This window comes from Balaenoptera musculus, chromosome 7, assembly GCF_009873245.2.
Source record: "Balaenoptera musculus isolate JJ_BM4_2016_0621 chromosome 7, mBalMus1.pri.v3, whole genome shotgun sequence".
NCBI lineage: Eukaryota > Metazoa > Chordata > Mammalia > Artiodactyla > Balaenopteridae > Balaenoptera > Balaenoptera musculus.
The window spans coordinates 40,360,964-40,381,980 of NC_045791.1; the positions used below are offsets into that span (position 1 = coordinate 40,360,964).

The window sequence follows — 21,017 nt, forward strand, 5'->3', positions numbered from 1 at the left end:
CTTTTAATTTAATTTGCCTACCAATAATTTGTTTGCCAACTGAAGAATAACTGAGTAAGAAAATGCACAAAAGGGTGCAGAATAACAGTGGCGGGGTATGGGGATGGGGTCGGTGTCTCTCACGGCCAGTCTCTCAAGGGGTATGGGAATGTGTCCAGTTCCCAAGACAAGGAATCTGGATTAACAAAACTCAAGTCAGCGTGTCTACATCACCCACCACCCAAAGCTGCTAACCTTCCTTTATGTCCTATCTCATGCAGTGGCACCACCCAGCCCTTCCTGTCTCACACCAGCAGCACTCCAACTCTTTCTCAGGGATTTCCTCTAAGTACCTGCCAACAGTGACTGACAATGGCTCTCCTGAGCATGTGCAAATTCCTGATTTCTAGGACCTGGCCTGAGACTTCTCCCACCTCATCCAGTTACCACCCCCCAGGCACTCTGACCCTAACTGCACCTTACAGCTCCCTGAGAACGCCTCCGTCTTGTTCGCCTTCTGCCTTTGTACTTGTCCGCCTGCGATGTTTTTTCCATCTGTCAATTCCTATACTTCAGGATCAGCTCGAGAATCACCTCCCTATGGAAATCTTCCCTGAAGCCCCCAGGACCACACCCTGTCTAAGATACATGCACCCTCCTCTGTTGTTATCACGGCACCTAAAAAGTGCACTTCAATTTTTTTTTTTTTAATTTCACTGCCTAGTGAGCCTGTGAATTCCTCAAAGATAAGGAGTACTTTTTCATTTCTGAAAACATCAGGGATAGTCTTATAAACAACAGGTCCTTAATAAATGCTGATGAATGAATGGGTGAACCCTGATAATGGATTCAAAGCAGAAGAGGAACACTCTAAGGGAAATATGAACAGTAAAAATTGAGAAATAATTATGCTACTGGAAAAAAGGAGGTAGGCCTACCAGAATACACGTTTAGGGTTGTCATGGCTTTTCATTCGAAGCAAAAAAAACTCCCCCAGATCCTAGGTTAAAGAGACTAAGAGAGAACTAAAGTGTTTATTTCATACAAAAAGACAGTATGTAAACTAAACGTATACACTAAACCATAGCTTCCTACTGACTTACATATGAAAACAAGGAAGTATTCCCTACTCCAACAGCTTAGACCATAATCTTTTTCTAAATTACATATATACAGAAAAAGAGCTTGAGAGCTACATTCAAATACCATGCTAACACTGTAACATTACTGGAAATTAAGATGTCAATAAAATGTAAGAAGAGAAATGCTTCATCTTATAAGAATAATGTTAATTTTTTTTCCGAGAAAATTATTCCCAAGGTGGTCATGTGGAGCCAGGCCTCCACACAATTCCCAAAGCTAGGCTCTCACTCACTGGCCTCCCTCCAGATGTCTTCAGTCAAGGTGCTGGGGGCCAGAATGGGAAAAAGATGAGTTCTTCTTACCATGACAATGCTACCTTCTTAATGGTTCTCCCCACCCAACCCATTTCCCCAGCCTCAACCTTTTTATACCACTTAGTGGGAAGAAAAGAATAAATACAGAAATTGCTATATAATGCAGCTGAACTTAGTAAGCATAAAGAAAGTAAGAGAAAGGAGCCCAGGGCCAAAGTTGAATGCTAAGGAAAAGAGAAGGAAGATACCAAGAACAGACTTGCCTGTTATTAGCACTGGTTGCCTGGGATCACTTGAAGTTTACACATAAAATTGCTTAAGGCATGAGTCATTTCAAATCATGACTGTATTGATTCATTTAATGTGTTCAAGCAAACCTGCGATGAAGGTGACCTAGAAGTCTTGAGATTCAGATGATTATCCAATCAAAATAATGGGGGTGGCAGACATATTTTGAAAATCAAAACCATAAATAAATGTTCAGAAAATTTTTACATAAAAAAGAATGAAATAATGCCATTGGCAGCAACATGGATGCAACTAGAGATTATCATACTAAGTGAAGTCAGAAAGACAAATACCATATGATATCACTTATATGTGGAACCTAAAATATGGCACAAATGAACCTATCTACAAAACAGAAACAGACTCACAGACATAGAGAACAGACTTGTGGTTGCGAAGAGGGAAGGGGGAGGGAGAGGGATGGATTGGGAATTTGGGGCTGGTAGATGCAAACTATTGCATTTAGAATGGATAAACAACAAGGTATAGCACGCGGAACTATATTCAATATCCTGTGATAAACCATAATGGAAAAGAATATAAAAAAGAATGTCTATATGTGTGTAACTGAGTCACTTTGCTATACAGCAGAGATTGGCACTACACTGTAAATCAACTACAGGTCAATAAAAAAAACTGAATTAAAAAAAAAAGAAAAAATTTTAAAATCCTGTTGCTTTCTCATTACAAACGGGCAGAAGAATGTGAGATTTCTTAGTTTATCAAAATTGAGCATAGATTTAAAAAACAGAAGATTGAGAATTTACTGTTCCAGAGGATTCTGTCAACAAAAACTGGTGTCAACAAGGGGGCTGGTCCAGGAACTTGGCTTCTACTCTCACTTAGTTCACAGGATGATTGGGAGCCCAAACTTCAACTTCTACTTCAATGATCTTAGCTTCAAAATCAGTCTTACATGCTGATGGTTTCTTTTGGGGAAAATGAATATGTTCTAATATTAGATAGTGTTGACAGTTGCACAACTCTGAATACTAAAAGCCACTGAATTGTACATCACAAAAGAGTGAATGTTTTGGTATATGAACTAAGTCAATAAAAATGTTATTTTAAAAAATGAGTCTTAAAGCTCTTACACCTTTTTCTATGTAACTTAGACCTTGAGTGTACGCTGTGCAGTGCCTGCTCACTGCATGGGCATACGTTGTCTCCCGAGTCATTTTGTGGAAAGAGCCAAAACACTGGAATCACACAGTTTGGGAACTGAACCTAGCTCTGTCACTTCCCAGGCTCTGGGATCTTGAGCACATTACTGTCTGAGCCCCAGTCCCCAGCTCTAAAACAAGCAGACACTACTTACCTATCAGATGAGGAGACTGTGAATCTGCAAATCACCACTAAGCTCAGATTGATGGCAACTGGCAGAAAATAAAATGGGATGGGCTCTAAGAAAAGATGTATGGGGCGGGTGGGGGGGTGGGGGTGAGACAAAAGGGGAGATGCAAAAGCCGGAAGGATGTGGCAAATGCAGAGTCAGGACCAAAGCCAGCCTGCCTAGAATTAGGGCAAACACTTCTGGAATCTTCCTTTTGGTTCCAATGATGCTATGGGGTGGTGGTGATGTGAAGTGGAAGGGTGGGGATAGGGCTGTTTCCAGAGGAAGCGCTATTATCAAGACCACCTTATCTATGGATACTTAAATTTCAGGATTCTTACTCAAGTAATTTTATATAAGTAACCACAAAGCAGAGACATTTTCTATACTTTTCATCTCCTCACGTGTCATTAAGCATTCAGTCCACTAATGGAATTATAGCCTCTTGATTTGGGTTGCTATTAATTAGAACACATAGTTTTCCACCAGGATTCATTTTTTATGGATTAATTCTATACAATAAAACATGCCTGAGGTTGATTGTATTAGCAGTCTTTTCGTCGCAAGCCTCAAGATTCCACACCTGTGATTAACTTACATCAGCACAAGTTGAAACTTCAGCTTTTCCATCATTTGTGATATTGCAACTCTTAAGAAGCAACTTACCTGACAATTAATACAAACAATCTATATTTACCATCAATAACACAAATTCCCAACTGGGCCAGAATTTCTAATGTGAAAGTCTTTATAGTGGTTTTAATAATATCATTCTCATTTAAAATGCGCACTATTTGCCAAGCAGCAATTAAAAGAAAAAAATTATATGTATACATATATATATAGTGTGTATATGTCTCCATGTGTATGTACACACATACACATATATATATTTTAAAAACATATATACTTTATGCCACACGTTTCTACCATCGAAAGCAATTCCAGAAGAGGTAAAAAGCTGAGCAGGTTGTCCTGTCCTCCCCGCAAGTAGAGGCTACACCACAGCCAACTAAATTCTCTCACTCCAAGTTGCTGGAGAGACCAACAGGTTAACAAAACTAGTCTTCCTCAGCCGCACTTTAAGGCGCCAGGAGATGAGTATGAAAAAAAAAACAAAACAAACATTAGCAATTGTCTCTGTTTACCATCCACACTGTCAACAATTCTGAGAAACATTCCACTGAGTTTTTTCAGGTCACTAAACCCTTGTCCATTTCATAAATATTTGTCTCCTGATTTTGCTTTTCTACTTTTTAAATCCCAGAGGGAAATGATAGTGTTCTATAAGTGTCAGAATGGCTTCGTTTCTAAAATTGGAAGGAAGAAAAGGCTAGCTTCTGTTAGTTCTAATTTTGAAAGTGTTAAGTATTAGGGGAGGGACCTCTCAGATAATAAGTTTTTTTTTTTTTTTTTTTTTTTTACATTTTAGTTGTCTCAGGTGCATTTCTGTTGCTTCTACTAGCATTGCTGTGCGGTCAGGTTTATCTTAAGACAACACATTCTAGCATACATTCAACTGAGTCTCCTAGATTTATAGCCAAATTTAGACTGGCTTAACACAACCGGAAGGTGTCCTTCCACAGTTTTTCACATTGGACATACGAAAAGTGGGTCAGATACGTGTCTAGAAGCTATTTTATTTCAAACATAATTTTGTATGGTGAACTTTCCTACACACACACACACACGCCATGCTTTAACTGCTACTTCAGAGTTGCAGTCAACTCCTCATGCCATTAGCAAAGACAAGATCCAATATGTAAGATAATCTAGGGGAAAAAAAGGCAAATAAATATAAATATTCCATAGAAATAGGGGCCTGTCAGGTTGGGAAAAGCTTCCATAGCTTCTATATGTGAATGTATTCTCTCTCTAAAGAGAGCTAAGTGGTTCCCAACTCTGAGGTTTATTGTACAACAAACATCAAGAATGTTAAGGAAACTTAGTATCTCATACACATTTACTGTCATTTCTCAAATAACTATGACTTCATGGATATGTATATATATCCACATTTAATACATATTATATGAATATATAATCAATCCATATATAATAAAAATGCAACTACAACCTTTAGTGAAGGCTCTAATTTTTTTTTAAGGAAATTACCAGCCCTCCATGGCCTACCCCATTCCCAGGTGTCCTCCATCATTATCTTTTTTTCTCTCCTACACTGTGGTTAAAACCCCGAACGGAGGCCGCACTGCCTGAGCTAGATTTCAGGCCCTGCCATTTGCTACGTTTAGCACCTTAGGCACATAACTCATTTCCTTCATCTGTAAAATTAAGATAAAAAGAATTGGACCTGCTTCACAGAGTAATAATCATAAGGGCTAAATGAATGAATATATGCAAAGCACTCAGAGCAGAACCTGATATAGGAGCACCATGAAAGGGTAAGCCATTACTATTATTGATGCTGTTCTTATTATTAGAACCAGAATCTTGACTTTTGTGGTATGCACTTCCTTGTTTTTCTCAATAGTTCTTACCTTTTAAGGACTAAAAAATAGTGTTACTCTGACTTGGCTTGTCAAGACTTTGACTTGTCTTTGAATTCCCTTCTTCTCTCACTCTGCAAGACGTTATAGAATGCATGGGAGAGGGTGGTACTGAAATGGCTCTAACGGACATCAGAACTTCTTGACCTCAAGAACAATAAGAAATGACCTGCAATACTCACAATGAACTGCAGTGTAGCTCTGCTGCAAGGCAGGACTGAAAACGAATGGTAAGTCCAAGGATCCCTCAAACTCTAAAAAGAGAGTTTATTGGTAGACTAAAGGGAAACCTTCACACTGATAATGAGTTTGCAGATTCCATCCCCCAAGGGTTATCTAGTGAGGAGAACACTAAGAGCAAGTCACCACCAACCAACCAGCCAACTGACATCTTTAATTTAGTACACGTACTACTCAATAGGGGTGCATAGGCGAACATCTATCAAGAACACTATGGAGCCATTTATACTAAAAAATCTAAAAATGAAAACAAAAGTGTCACATCTGGAACTCACCCAAGTCCTTCAAACATATAAAATCAACACAGTGACGCCCCGACATTTAGAAAAAGACAAGTTGGCACAGTAGTGCAAGCATGACATGTTAAATAAAGGCCATTCAATATCTAGTATTAATCACTGAGGAATCATATTTCCTCAAAATGGTCTCTCTAGTTTGCCAGCTAAATAAAAACTCTACTAGGAAAGACCACACACTTTTTTTAAAAAATGCCTATCATGAAGGCTTACCTAAAAGAACATAGTCTGCCCGTGGATCTTACTTTGCAGTCTTTAGTCACAGGAGAAGAAACCATACTTGAGATACTATGGCCACTGGCTCTCGGTGTGGTCTGGAAGTGGCCTGGGAGGGAGAGGTCTACAGCCAGGAACCTTGAGACCACTCACAATCCACATGGAGTTTCCAAAAGGGGAACACAGGTGGCACCTAAAGCCATGACTTACTGCTCTTCCCTTCACATTTTACCGAACATCTTCACTCTGCGGTCAAAGCCCTCCATTTCAGGAGGGTAACCTGGGCAAGCTTCACTCCCAGCCAAGCCACCACCAGGTATTTTTGTCAAGATTCACTTCCCCCAGGGTGCCTGGACACACGTGCCCTGCCCTGGCTTTGCCCACCAGGAAGCAACAGCCACCCTCTGCCAGCAGGACTTTGTCTTCTTCAGCTCTGAGTCCCCAGGCCCTGGCATGGTGCCTGGCACAGGCCATGCGCTCAAGGAAGTGTGCTAAAAAATAACTGACTGTCTCTCCTCCTCCACGGAGCGTTCCTGGATTTAAAAGCAGTGTATACGCCTACCCTCCCCCATTCTGACAGGTCGAGATAAAGAACACCCCAGCTCCTCTTCTGGATACCCACTGCAATACACAATAAATACCAAATCACTGGTTCTTTATAATTTGTTTCATTCCAGCTGCACCAAAGAACAGGAGCAGCCTTAAGGAAGTTAATTCCCCAAGCTTTATGTTTCTTTCACCTGTAAAATGAGGCTACAGATACCAACTTCCTAAGATATGTAAAGTCTGTGGCATAAGACTTGGCACAAAAGTAAACACCCAAATATCTGTTCCCTCACCGTCATACACCATACATTAAAAAGTCAGAGTAACTTAGATTTCAAACTCACAGGAAACAGAGACAGGACTAGGGCGTCGGAACCTTTGTTTTGAATTTTCAGAGCTGCTCTCTACACCACTCACATAGCACTTCTTTCCTTCGCTTCTCTGGAGGCCCCAGGGCTTACATGGCTGTGGGATAGTAAGTGCCCAAAGTCAGGTCTCCTGCTCGCAGCCTTGCCCGGCCCAGGGTCCAAGCAGAGGGCGTGACTCAGAGAATGGGCTCAGAAAGTACACAGAGAATGAGTGTAACTAAACCAAGCCTTTGTCACTCTCCAAAATGAGATTTTTTTTTTTTTTTTTACTTTATTTTTTTGCTAAGTTTGAGCATGGAAATTCAAAGATACTTGTGGGGAAACGAGAGCATTACATCTGTGACCAAGGACTTCTCCTGGTTCTTAAGTAGAACTCTCAAACTTTAAGGATCATAACACTTAGATGCATTTTATATAAATTAACAAGTTTCTATTGTCACAAACCCAAACTAGCCCAGACAAATAGGCCTGGAAACTACCAGCCAACTTCATTCTGTGAGTAACCATTAAGTTTTAATCAGATTGCGGTTCAATTTCTGCAACAGCGAGCATTAAGGAGGGCTCCTCAAGGAAAGTGGGCAAAAGTGGGAAGAAAAGGAGGAGGGGGTGGGGGGAGGAGGAGGAGGAGGAGGAGGGGGAGGGGAAGGGGGAGGAGGGGGATGAACAGAACAAAAGAACCGCCCCCAAGCCAGCCCTGTAACACAGACTCCTGACTGAACACTTCTGCCCCTCTCTGCAGCTGTTGTCTCCCGCAGTTGGCATGAAGCGCTGCCAGTCTGGGACCAGCTTCCAGTGAGGACAGCATTGTTTTATTGGCTACTTAGGCAGTGCACACACCATTAATGGAGTTTTTATCTCTCCATTTTCCTGTCAGTACAGTACCAGCCAGTCTGACTCTGTTATTATCATTAAGAAAGCTTTTTTTTTTTTTCCTTCCCCACACACACTCTTTAATCCAAACAACATCTGGGAACTAACTCCAGCCTCTATCACATAAAAGGGAAACAGATTTAGAGGGAAAGGGTGGGGGGCAGTACAGTTCCAGCCACACTGAACAACAACCAAATTCCAACAGCCAAGCTTATCTGGAGACACCTATTATCACTGAAACACTGTTCACTTCAAAAGGCAAGGTGCTTTCCACCACATTGCGTTAAACCTCCTCTTGACCTGCACTATATGGAAAAAAATCCCATTTTGACATGTAGCTTTTTAAATTAAAAAATACTTTTTTTTTGCCTGCACCTCGAGGCTTGCAGGATCTCAGCTCCCCGACCGGGGATTGAACCCGGACCAAGGCAGTGAAAGTGTCGAGTCCTAACCACTGGACCACCAGGGAATTCCCAACATGTAGCTTTGAAAAAAAAAAAAAGGAAAAAGAACATTTTATTGCTGCTTTCCTAGATGGGAAGTTCACTTGTGAAATAAAAGAATCACATTTAGAAGATAATTTTTTAAAGAATGAACTTTTTTTCAAAAAGGAAAAAAAAATAAAGACCCTTTATGAGACATTACTAGTGAGTACATCTCTAGTGTACAAACTAATAGGAAAAAACTGGAGCCATTAAACCCAGAAAATATGTCCTCCTGTAACAGACAGCTGTCTCCTCTGTCCTTTCAGTGTGCTTTTTGCTTAGATCATGCTCCGTGAGTCGTGGAATCAATACAGGAAAATGCACAGCGCCAGCCGCACTGCAGATTCACACAACAGAGCAGGTTAAGCCCCCGCAGCTCCTCTGTCCCTTTCCTGTCCCTGGCACATGCATCCGGGGAAAATGCACACCCGCTTTCTACGTCACGCTTGAACATGCCTCGTGGGGTCTCCAGTGGTGGTCCTTCCAGCATTGCTTCTACATAACCAGAACCTAAAAGTTACAGACCTAAATATGCAGATGTCTAGCAACCCGTCATGCACCTCACCCCTACTCCTTTCTGAGTTTTCTAGAATGCACCAAGAACAGCTCTACTTAGGTTAGAAGGGATTTACTTCCCCAGACATGCTTATCGCCAAGGAGAAGACACAATCAGAACAGAACATTTAAGGGAAACCAAAATTTGAGTGTCAGCAAAGGTTAATAGTTTATTTTTAATTTATCTTTTCGTTCCATTCAGCAAAAAGAGGAGGAAATCACTAACTGTCTGAGCCACAGGCTCCCGCTCCCTGGAAGCTTTGCCTTAGAGCCCCTGGCAGTCTGCTGTTAATGACAGTCTCAGTTACCTGATCCTCTCACAGTGGGAGACTTGAGTAAGCACTGGCCTCTCTCTGGTCTCGCCTTTCCATTGTCCCACCCTGCAGGGCCAGCTGTTTCTGACAGCCAAATTGCTGCGTGCTAAGCAGTGAATGCTGTCAGAGAAGGAATTTTCATTTCTATAATGCATAGGCCTCTGTGGACAAATTATCCAGCTTATGGTGCTGGCTGCAGGACGCTGCTCCGGGCTTGAAGCACTGCCAAAATGCAGCCTCTCCTCCCTTCTCCCCAGCTCTGAGTTGACAAGACCGTCACCCAAAATGAATGTGAATGGCCAGAGAGAAACAGGACACGTGCTTTCAGGGACAAACAAAACATATGTCAAGACGGGCTGTCCAGCTACAATCTTTGATGTAATGGCATACAGGGAAAGCTAATCGTGCTAATGTCGCACCATAGAGCTACCAAGTGTGGCATCCATTAAGACCTACTGTAATTTGATACCCTGCCGTGAGCATCCGTGGGGCATCAGCAAAATCACTGGCCCTGTGCTTCCAGGGGATGTCAGAGACTTACCTAGAAAACACACCCAGAACTTAGAAGGCGGTTAACCATCAAGTAACCATCCAGGAGATGGAAAAACAATACTCTTCCATGAGGCCCCCAATATGTGATTTATAGAAGCATTTTGTAGGAACCGTTTGCCTCCCCAGTTTCTGTCCACACCACCTCCCGCCTTCCGGCAACAACCCCTGGCTTTGGGCTGGGGATATAGCTCCTCCTATTTTGAGAGGATGGTAGGGTAGGGCGGCTAGATCGATCAGCACACTGCATTCTACTGAGGTGTGGGATGTGGCTTATGCTGGTCCAATCAGAGTGACTCTTGGGATTTTACGGGAACTGCTAGGAAAGAAAGTTTGATTTTCCCCTTAACACTTGAACCTCGGAGAATATGCCATAGTCATTTTGCTACCAGGAAGGGAGAGTCTGCCCGAGAATGGAACTGACAAAGGAAGAAGAATTAGGGGGGGAAATAACAGCGTCCCAGGGACACTGCTGGAGTCCTGGGTCAACCCAGATCTAAAACCTGCCCTACCCTAGACTCCCCAGGATGGCCACCATTAGATTCTCATCTTACTAAGGCTAACCTTGGTTGTTTTCTGCCCCTTGCAAATGCAAACTAACAGATGAACCACAATGCCATCCTAAGAACCCCCACGAGTGAACACAAAAGCTTATGCTATACCTTACCACATAAACAGGAAAAAATTTTGCATTTTTGGTCATTTCCTATGAGAACTTACTCTTTCACTTTTCCCTTCTAGTCCTTACACCCTAATGTGAGCTAACACATGCAAAGCATCACCTGATTTTGGACTCCTCTGCAAGGCAGGTCTAAATATCTGACCTGAATTCAAGGAGAGATGAGGAAGCTAAAATCATGATCCGCAATTTCTTTTGGTGTCATAAATCTTCACACGACCCGGCCCGTGTGGCATAGAGAAAGTGGACTCTAGTTAGTGAATGGTCGCACCAGCGCCATGTCAATGAAGCCAACTCAGGGAAAGGCCAGGAACCCCTCGCAGCCCTGACCAGAAGGGGGAGGGGAACACCAGCTCTGCCGCTAAGGGTTCAGGTCGGTCAAAGCACCAGCACCTGCAGGCGGTAAGCCGCCCAGGTCATCCTGCGTGCCACGTCCTGCAGCCATCCGTTTTATCATTAACCACTGTCTGGCCAACAAGGGCAGGGTTCAGTTCAAGAACACCGGGAACTTTAAGGCAAGAGGCGTATCCGGAACCATGGTGGGTCCACAGCCACTCACTGTGACTATAAATATCCTCCTGGCTGCCCGCCCGACAGCAACCACAATGCCTGCTCCCTGTTGGTAAAAGAACTGCAGGCCTTTTCCCCCAAGAAATTCAGCACAAACAACCAGGTATGGCAAAAACGATGAAACGTGCATATGAGCTTACTCAATGCCCTGGCAAGCCTTGTTTCCCACCCGGCTCTTACCCATACTGGGCTTCTGATCCCCAGAGATCAAATAAAGGAGACTTTAAAGCTGAAAATCATGTAAGATCTCAGCCTGGTGCTTAGAAAAAACTGTAGAACACACAGGCTCAAAATTGTGATAGAGGGAGGGAGGGCGGGCATAAGAAGACCAACTCACTCTCAACCCCTTTTCATCGTAAGCTCATTAAGGAATTCCAGACCCTTACATTCATTCTTTTATCTGAGGATCTAAGGGGGCAGGATAGGGGTGAGGGATGAACTTGCTGTGACCCCTCACCTGGGGCAGGCAGGGGACAGGGGGAGCAGAAAGAAGCACAGAAGGCCACTAAGACGGGGAAATCATGTAAATAAATAAATGACCACGTTTACCCAGCTGCTTCTCAGGGACAATAAAAAGGACCAAAATTCTCAGGACTGACTTACGCTCAATGGTTAAAGATCCATCCAATCTCCTGAACCCAGACATCACCCCCGTGCTTTAGGAGCAGTCATTCTAGGGAAATATCTCTTGTTACCTCCACTGCTGAAAAACAGAAACCATAACTATGATCCAGATACTGAAGAAGATCTGGATAAGGTCTTCTGAACCATTTCCTCCCCAGCTCTGGCACACCGTTGGTGTCCCAACATGTAACTGCCCCCAGCATGGAGGGATTTCTCTTCCAAACAACTTCTTGACCCCTAGGAAAGGCCAATTTAGAAATAAACTGCATAGAGTAAAAAGGGCATTCTGAACCCTACCAAGTTCACTGCCTTTCCTCCCCGTAGCCATTCGTCTACTTGACCAACAGGTACTGAGCACCTACAAGGAGCCAGGCACGGTTTTAGGCACTGTAGGTATGACAGCAAATGTGACCAAGTTCCTACCCTCGTGCAGTTTACATTCAGGCAGAAAACTCCACGTGGAAGTTCTTTCATGCATCTAACCATGTGTCTCCTACTATAAGGCCCTAAATCCAAGAAGATTCCCTCCATTATAAGAACACATGCCCCTACATAAGGAGTACTTTAACTCATGAGCCAAATAACTCCGGCAAAAGTCTTTGACCTCTAGTCACAAAACCAATATTCAATGTCAGCTGATGGCCCAATTTACTCAATTTCTAGCACTCTGTGCCCTATCTTCCCCCCGAGCCCCAAAATTATCTGATACACTGAAGGGCTTAGAGGAAGGAATTTTAATCCAAAATATTGCCTCTGGGCAGGAAACTGTTCTAAGGCTCATCTACTATGATTTCTTTTCTTCAGTCTGGAAACCAGCAAGGCAGCAGATGAATTCAAGGTTTCCTAGTACAAAGAACAATGTATTGTAATCTCTATGATAAAGTGATACGGAATAAACTTCTCAGACCTTAACAGTCACAAAATTATTGCTAAAAATACAAATTTAATACTAATTAAACCATAGTCTAAACTCTATCTTCCCATTGAGTTTGGAGGTAGGAGCCTTAAACTAATGAGAGGTGTAGCTTTACAGAGCAAACATGATAAAAGTGTCAGCTCAGGAATACAGTCACTAAGTGTGTTTTTATTCCTGTCATTTTTCTTTCCACAAACCAGCCAAATCAATACCATACAGATTGCAATGACTGACGTATTCAATATTACACTACCCCCCCACATGCTGGACTGTTTACTAAACCGTGCGAGTTAGAATCTCACTGAGGGTAACATGGAAACATTCCTCAATACCACTAGTGTCCTGATTTTCCTTGCAAAGTAAATAATAACAGCAGCCACAATTTTCTGAACACTTCTCGGGTACCAGATACTGCTATGCTAGAGATCTGCATGCATATTACCACACTTAATCCTCCCAGCATGCATAACCATACAATAGGAATTATTGTCTCCATTTTGCAGATGATAAAACTGAAGCTCAGAGAGGTTAAGTAACTTCCCTAATGTCACAAAGCTGGAAAAGTGGCAGAATGAAACTGAAACCCACACTCGCCTGACACCACCAGCCATTCTTAACCATTACCTTAAAGTCTCTGCATTCCTTTCCAGCCAGGATATCATGGGAGAAGATTAACATGCACCTTATGGAGCAATCCTGCTATATAACGTTATCACTATAAGCAATGGCTACATTTCACAGACTCAAGCAGTTATATTAGGATTCATGGATATAATAAAACTCCAAATGAAGGTATCACCAGCTTGAAAATACCAAAAAGGCTGAAAATCAGTCACCTTCAAATGTTTAGTACAAAAAACATCAGAGCGCCACTTAAACTTTAATAGGGTTAGACTGCCAGCATCCATTCAAGGTAAGACTGAGACTAAAGAGAAAGAAAAAAGAAGATTATTATCAGATAACCTTGAAATTAAGCCAAATGAAGAAAACAGTTGGGAAAACAGCCTAAGACCTGTGCTCACTGCTAAGCTTTAAAAAGCAGCTATGCTTACAGGGCAAGGCCAAGGAGAAATGAGCCTGTAGGGCAGATGACCCTGTGAAGGCATCTCCTCAGGGAAAGCAAGGTTGGGGGCTGCCCTTGGCATGGCCCTCTGTTGTGTTGAGGAAGATCAAGTTCAGGTGCCTACAAGAACTGTCTTCTAGGTTTATAAAATCCACTGGAAAGGATTCCGGTGGAGATCAACACTTCCAAGAGACCAGGCAGACCCAACCAACAGAGACATATCTGCCACAATCAGCCTCAAAGCTTTCCCTGGCCGACCTCCAAAGCCACTGTCCCCCACTAGGTTTGCCCTTGCATTTCTCTGTTCTGTTTCAGCTCTGCAATTCCACTATCAGCTCTGCTCTCTCCCAGCTACTCACTTAAGGTTCCTGAGGAATAAAAAGCTCCCCCAAAAAGAGTACCAGAAATTAAGAAAAAACTTGATGTGAGAAAGAACACTTTCAAAACAGCATCCTGATAATCACTATGCCAAAATTTTTACATGCCACTGTTTATTTAAAAAAAAAAAAAAATCTTTATATCAGGTTCTTAAGCACCCTGCCAGTACCTAAGGGCTGCATAGCAAAAGAGCCTTCTTGCCCTCAAGCGCTTAGAGTCTGGCCATGCAAAATAAGAGAACAGAGATGAGGGGTTCCAAATTATGTAATTATGACAGTGATGTCAAGAGGGCAAAGAAAGAAACCATGACTGATGACTGAGGTGCTGTAGTGGGTTGAATGGCGCTCCCTCCCCACCCACAAGAGCTACTTCCACATCCTACCTCCTAGAACCTGTGAATGTGACTTTATTTGGAAAAAGGATCTTTGCAGATATAACTAAATTAAGGATCTCGAGATGACGCTGTCCTAGATTATCCCGGTGGCCCCTAAGTACAATGACAAGTGTCCCTATAGGAGACACACAAAGGAATCACAGAAAGAAGAGGGAAAGACCATGTGAAGACGGAGGCAGAGACTCAGTCATACAGGCACAAGCCCGGAAATGCCTGCAACCAGCAGACTCTGGAAGAGGTAAGGCAGGGCCCTCCCCCAGAGCGCTCCCAGAGGGCCTGGCCAGGCCCGACATCTGGACTGCGGACTCTGGTCCTCACAACCGTGAAAGAATACATTTCTGTCGGTTTAAGCCACCATGTTTGTGGTGATCTGTTATGGAAGCCCTAGGAATATAACACAGATGGTGAGGGGAATGCTGCTGGGAAGGCCTTAAAGGGCAGGGGCAAGGGACTCCGGGCAGGCAGGCAGGAGGGAGAGACCGTACAAGGAAGGAGAGACAAGCTGGGGGTGGAGGAACAATGTGAGAGAGAGAGAGAGAGAGAGAGGGGAGCCTGAAATGTACTTGGATGAAATAGGAACTTGAATGCCTATCTAGGTCATATTAATTTTATTAGCTCATAGCGGAGTCACCAAAGACGTCTGAGCAAGGGAATAAAATGTACAATGTGGTGTTTTAGGAAAATTAATCTAATATTAAAAAGCAGGCTGAACTAGAAACAAATATCCGGCAGACTTTCCTTTTGCGAAGAAAGATTCCTGAAGAACAGAAACCAAGTATCCACGTTCTAATCCTCAGAATCTGAGTGCTGCCTTATATGACAAAGGAACTTCCGCAGATGTGATTAAATTAAAGCTCTTGAGATGGGGAGATTATCCTGGATTATCGGGGCGGGGGGGGGGGGGGGGGGGGGGGTAGGATGTAATCACAAGGGTCCTTTTAAGAAGAAGGCAAAGGGAGGTTTACTGCAGAAAGAAGACAATGTGAGACAAGGGAAACAGACTGAAGGCATGTGCTTTGAATTTGCAGGAAGGAGCTACAAGCCAAAGGAAACAGATTCTCCTCTCAGTGCCTCCAGAACTATGAGGATAAATTTACGTTGTTTCAGGATATTAAAAGTGTATCATGCCTTGTCACAGTGGCAATAGCAAACGAAGCTTTATGTTCCCTCCTATGAAATTCAGATAAACCTTTCTTCCCCTGAACTCTTCCCCTTTCTTGCTTCTCTCCCCGGCTCACCTAAGCTGGTCCCATTTTATTCTTCCAAAGTTCACGTTCAGCATCCTCTGTTTTAACACTTCCTGAGTTTCTTTAGACTTCTGTGTACTTCAAAGCTCAACATTATTACCAGTATATGCCCTACAAGGGAGGTGGAGAGAACCTAGTAATTTACTTACCCATCCATCTTGTTCCAGAAGGAATTTAAGAATAAGCTGGTTCCTTCTGGGGCAATGAAAATGCTTTCTATCTTCATCCGTGTGATGCTAATATGGATGAATACAGATGAAAAAATGCATTGAGTTGTAGGTTTAGATTTGTGTATTTTACTGTATGTGTGCTATACCTCAATAAAAACATAAAAGAGAAAAAAAAAAAAAAAGCTGATTCCACCTCTTCTCCTCTTGAGGGCAGGAGAGTAAGCTTAAAGTCTCCAAATAAGAAGAGGGAAAGCAACATTTTTCACACAGAGCCACTGAGGTTTATTTTAAAAAGAGGCTGGATGGGTGAAGAAAAAGTTGAGCATAAAAGAAAGTGTATATATGGTCCCCAGAAGGGACCTACAGATTAGCCCTTAGAAAGGACATCAAAAGGAATAAGCTAAAAATATAGAAACAAAAGAAATGAACTAGAAATACCAAGCATTTAGAAAGAATTTACATAGGAGTGCCTTCCAAAAAATTTTGACCCCCAACTGTAGTAAAAAAATGTTACATTTCAACTCACTGCATGCATACATATATAAAATTGAAATAAAAATTTCATGAAGTACTTCTTACCATTGCAACACATGAGTTTTTATTTAAAACTTTTATTTCTAACGCTGAGTCTGACTCATTAAATTGATCCAGTAATAGACGGCAACCCAGTTTGCAAAATCAATAAGGCCCAGGTAGCAGGGGTTCAACTGTACAGGAAGATGACAACTTCAAAAGGCAACTCTCCTCTAATTTTATGGCTACAGGGGAGAAAAGTTCAAAAGTTTTACTTTACAACAGAGAGCCAATTTAAAAAAAAAAAGCTTTGAAACAATTTGTATTAAAAGGAAACAACCTGGGAGTTCCCTGGTGGTCCAGTGGTTAGGATTCAGCACTTCCACTGCTGTGGCCCAGGTTCAATCCCTAGTCGAGGAACTGAGATCCCACAAGCTGCGTGGTGTGGCCAAATATAAATAAATAAATAGGGTTGATCCAGGTAAAGAAAAGGGAGGTCAGCTTTAAAAAAAAAAAAAAAAAAAAAAAAAGGAAACAATCTGTATTAAAAGGAAAGTTTTTAATATTCTCATTAAAATTTTCTTCTTAACCACTGCCAAGTCCCAGCCATCAGCCTACCAATTTTGAGACAATTCAATATTGAATCTTCAATTCAAGGAACCTATATGTTATGAGATATGGAAAGGTAAACAAGATATAATCCTTACCTTCAAAGAGTTTATAATCTACCAATAAAGAAAAAAAAGTGAAAAATACAGAACAATTACAAACAGTAATGTTGTGGGAACACTGAGGAAGGAGAAACTGCTTTTAGCCAGAAGATGAAATATGACAAAGGCTGTACGGAGAAAGAAATGGCATTTGAACTGGGGAGGGGGTAGAGAGTAGAGGGGGAAAGCAGTTGACACACAGAGGCATTTAGACACAAAAATGTACAGAGGAAGCTGGCAAATAAATAGTTGGCTGTGGCAGATTCAAAACACGGCCCCCAAATTCTTTGGCTCTCTTGCCATCAAGAGGTGGAATCTATGCTAGTCATTAGAGAAATGCAAATCAAAACTACAATGAGGTATCACCTCACACTGGTCAGAATGGCCATCATCAAAAAGTCTACAAATAATAAATGCCGGAGAGGGTGTGGAGAAAAGGGAACCCTCCTACACTTTTGGTGGGAATGCAAACTGGTGCAGCCACTGTGGAGTTCAGTGTGGAGGTTCCTTAAAAAACTAAAAATAGAACTACCATATGATCCAGCAATCCTACTCCTGGGCATATATCCAGAAAAGATGAAAACTCTAATTCGGTAAGATACATGCACCCCAATGTTCATAGCAGCATTATTTACAATAGCCAAGACATGGAAGAAACTTAAGTGTCCACTGCCAGATGAATGAATGGATAAAGAAGATGTGGCACACACACACACATGCACGCACGCACAATGGAATATTACTCAGCCCTAAAAAAGAATGAAATAATGCCATTTGCAGCAACATGGATGGACCTAGAGATTATCATACGAAGTGAAGTAAGAGAAAGACAAATATCATATCACTTAAATGTGGAATCTAAAAAAATGATACAAATCAACTTACTTACAAAACAGAAACAGACTCACAGACATAGAAAACAAACTTATGGCTACCAAAGGGGAAAGTAGGGGAATGATAAATGAGAAGTTTGGGATTAACAGATACATACTACTATATATAAAATAGAGAAACAACAAGGACCTACTGTATAGCACAGGGAACTATATTCAATATCTAGTAATAACCTATAATGGAAAAGAATCTGAAAAAGAATACACACACACACACACACACACACACACACACACATATATATATACTGAATCACTCTGCTGTACATCTGAAACTGACACAACATTGTAAATCAACTGTACTTCCGTTTAAAAAGAAAAGAGGTGGGATCTGTGTGCTCCTCACCCCCACCCTTGAACCTGGGCTCTGTGACCGCTTGACCAACAGACTGCAGTAGAAGTGGCACCGTACCCATCTCCAGGACCAAGCCTTAAGAAACTAGCAGCTTCCATTTCCTGTCTCTTGCAACACTTGCTCTTGGAACTCAGCCGCCATGCTCTAAGGAAGCTCAGAATAGCCCATGTAGAGAGACCACATGTAGGTGTTTTAGCTGACAGCCAGCATCACAAGCCAGACATGTGACTGAATGAGCCTCCAGACGATTCCAGCCCCCAACCTTCAAGCATTCCCAGCTGAGGCCCCAGACATTGTGGAACAGAGACAAGCTGTCCTTGCTGTGCACTTTCCAAATCCCTGCTTTGCAAAACTGTGAGTAGAGTAAAATGGGTTTTGTTTTATGCCACTACATTTGAGGCGGTTTACCGTGCAGCAATAGATTGACTGGAACAGTACAGTCAAGGGTATAAGAGGACGTGGTCGAAGATAACCATGGAAAAGAGTCTGAAGGAAGATGCCACATATCTTAAAGTCAATCTAAACAGTTTAAAATTTCTTCTATATGCCTTGGTGAGCAGCTGATGGGCTGAAGGTCAAGGGAATTATATGACTGGATTAGGAAGTTATATTAGCAGCAGTTTCTCCAGCAAGCTCAGAGAAATGCTTGACATAGATATAATCTTAAGTGTAGATCTCCTAATTGTCCCCATTTTACAAATGAAGTACTTGAGAAGTGAAGATCATCTAGAATAATCTGACATCTAATTCAGTAGCAAAACCCATGGGCTCTGTCTTCAAAATATATCCTGATTCCAACCAACTTCTTCTCATAACTCCCAGCCTGGTCCAAGCCATCACTGTCTCTCACCTAGACCAGTGATTATCCAACTAAATTTCCCACCCATAATCAAAGAATAATTCTGTAAAACACCCTGTCCAGTGAGTTGGGTCCACTGATCACATGTTAAATCATGGCAATGTCAAAGTGCCCTAACAGTTTCTGAACACATAAACCCAATTTCTGTACCTATCATATAATAGATCAGATACAAATACCTCCTGGGATAAGCACTATGGACTATCGTTTCCAAATTCCCTGCAGATATCAATCTTTGGGATGTGGGAACGAGAAAATAAAATTCCTGAGAATTCTTGAAATCACAAATCATTTTAAAAATATTACCAACATTCTTCACTCTTTACTATCGTGAGTATCTTTTTAAAATTGTTTAACTAAGAATGCTTAGTAGTATTTACAAAAACTGAAGCATACAGAAAACATTCAGACACTGGATAATGACAGCAAACATTATTGTATAGTATTTGAATAACCTAGCAAGGTTAACAGCACTATGCAGAATCATATGTCAAAATAGCCAATTTAAGGACTTATTTTGCTTCCAAAACTTATTATCTCTTGGCACACTACACATAGGATTTTATTTTAAAAATACTCTACACATAAATTTATTAATGTTTATTCGCAAAATGACTCATTGTTTGCAGTTGTCGGGCCACGAACACACTATACAAGTGTAACCTGGCAATAGCAACACACAAGTCCGACTGGTTAAATCATGACCTCTTCTCTCCGTTCTGCTCTTCCCAGGATTCCCAGAATAGTCAACCTTAACCTTCTACTCCATGTGTCAGCGTTTCCTGTTCTGGCTTTCAACTTGAAGTCAGTAGTTTCCTTAGAGCCAATAAAATCTCTATGTAGATTGTGGCTAGTGGCTGCCTCCCGGGCAATGCAAGTATCAAGAACCTTAGAAGATGGAAATTGAAAAAGAGAGAAACAAGCTATCTCAGAAAATTCCACAACTGGGAGGAAAAGGAAAGGAAGTCAGCAAAAACCAAGTCAGAAAGGATTAAGTGATCAACAGATGCTTTGGAAAAATAAAAATGAGGGGAAAATGTCAAGGTCTACAGACATAGACCAAAGTCCCAGGCAAATTTGAGAATGGATTTCAAACACTTAGCAAGAGATAATTCCTGGGGATCTCAATACTAAGAGCAAGTCATGCAAGATGAACCTAACTTCCTTTTTCAATAAGATTCCCAAACTAGAAGTGCAAGGAAACACAGATATTAGCAAGGCAGCTGACAAAGTATCTTATGAAATATCTGTGGTCAAGATGGTCAAAAAGATAAGCAGATGTATCCATGAGTTACTGCATTCAAAGGAGGCAGAAGGAGAACTCATCTCTTCCCAACGTGATAGAAATGGAATCCAACATATTCAACAGGCTAGTGCTATGGGCGAGACCTGACAAACTAGAAATTAATCAAGGTAAATTTAAGGTCCTACATATAGTAAAGGAAATAAAAGACAAGGACACAAGTAGACAAGGAGAGTGTGAGGAAAACAGCAGCATCTATGATATGAGATAGATATGATATGAGAAACTTTGAGATTTCTGTGGGTAGTCAACTCAGTAAGTAGGACAATGTGGTTCTCTGAAATACAGCAGTTTCCATGCGTACAAGCGTGGAAGTCAAAAAAAAAATTAGAGGAGAGAAAACGCACTCAAGAATACTGCAATCAGTTCTAAATACCGATTTTTAAAGGCTTTTGACCAA

At 41.7% G+C, this 21,017-nt stretch overlaps 1 protein-coding gene across 5 annotated transcripts in view; it reads right to left on the reverse strand.

The window, feature by feature from the left end:
* ACVR1 (activin A receptor type 1) overlaps positions 1-21,017 on the reverse strand; it is a 125,274-nt gene that overhangs the window by 82,874 nt on the left and 21,383 nt on the right. The window contains exon 2 of one of the 5 annotated variants that reach the window (XM_036858194.1): positions 15,964-16,050. The exons of the other annotated variants lie outside the window; for them this stretch is intronic. The gene's annotated coding sequence lies outside the window, so the exon portion shown is untranslated. The remainder of the gene's footprint in view (positions 1-15,963; positions 16,051-21,017) is intronic. 5 annotated transcript variants of the gene reach the window in all.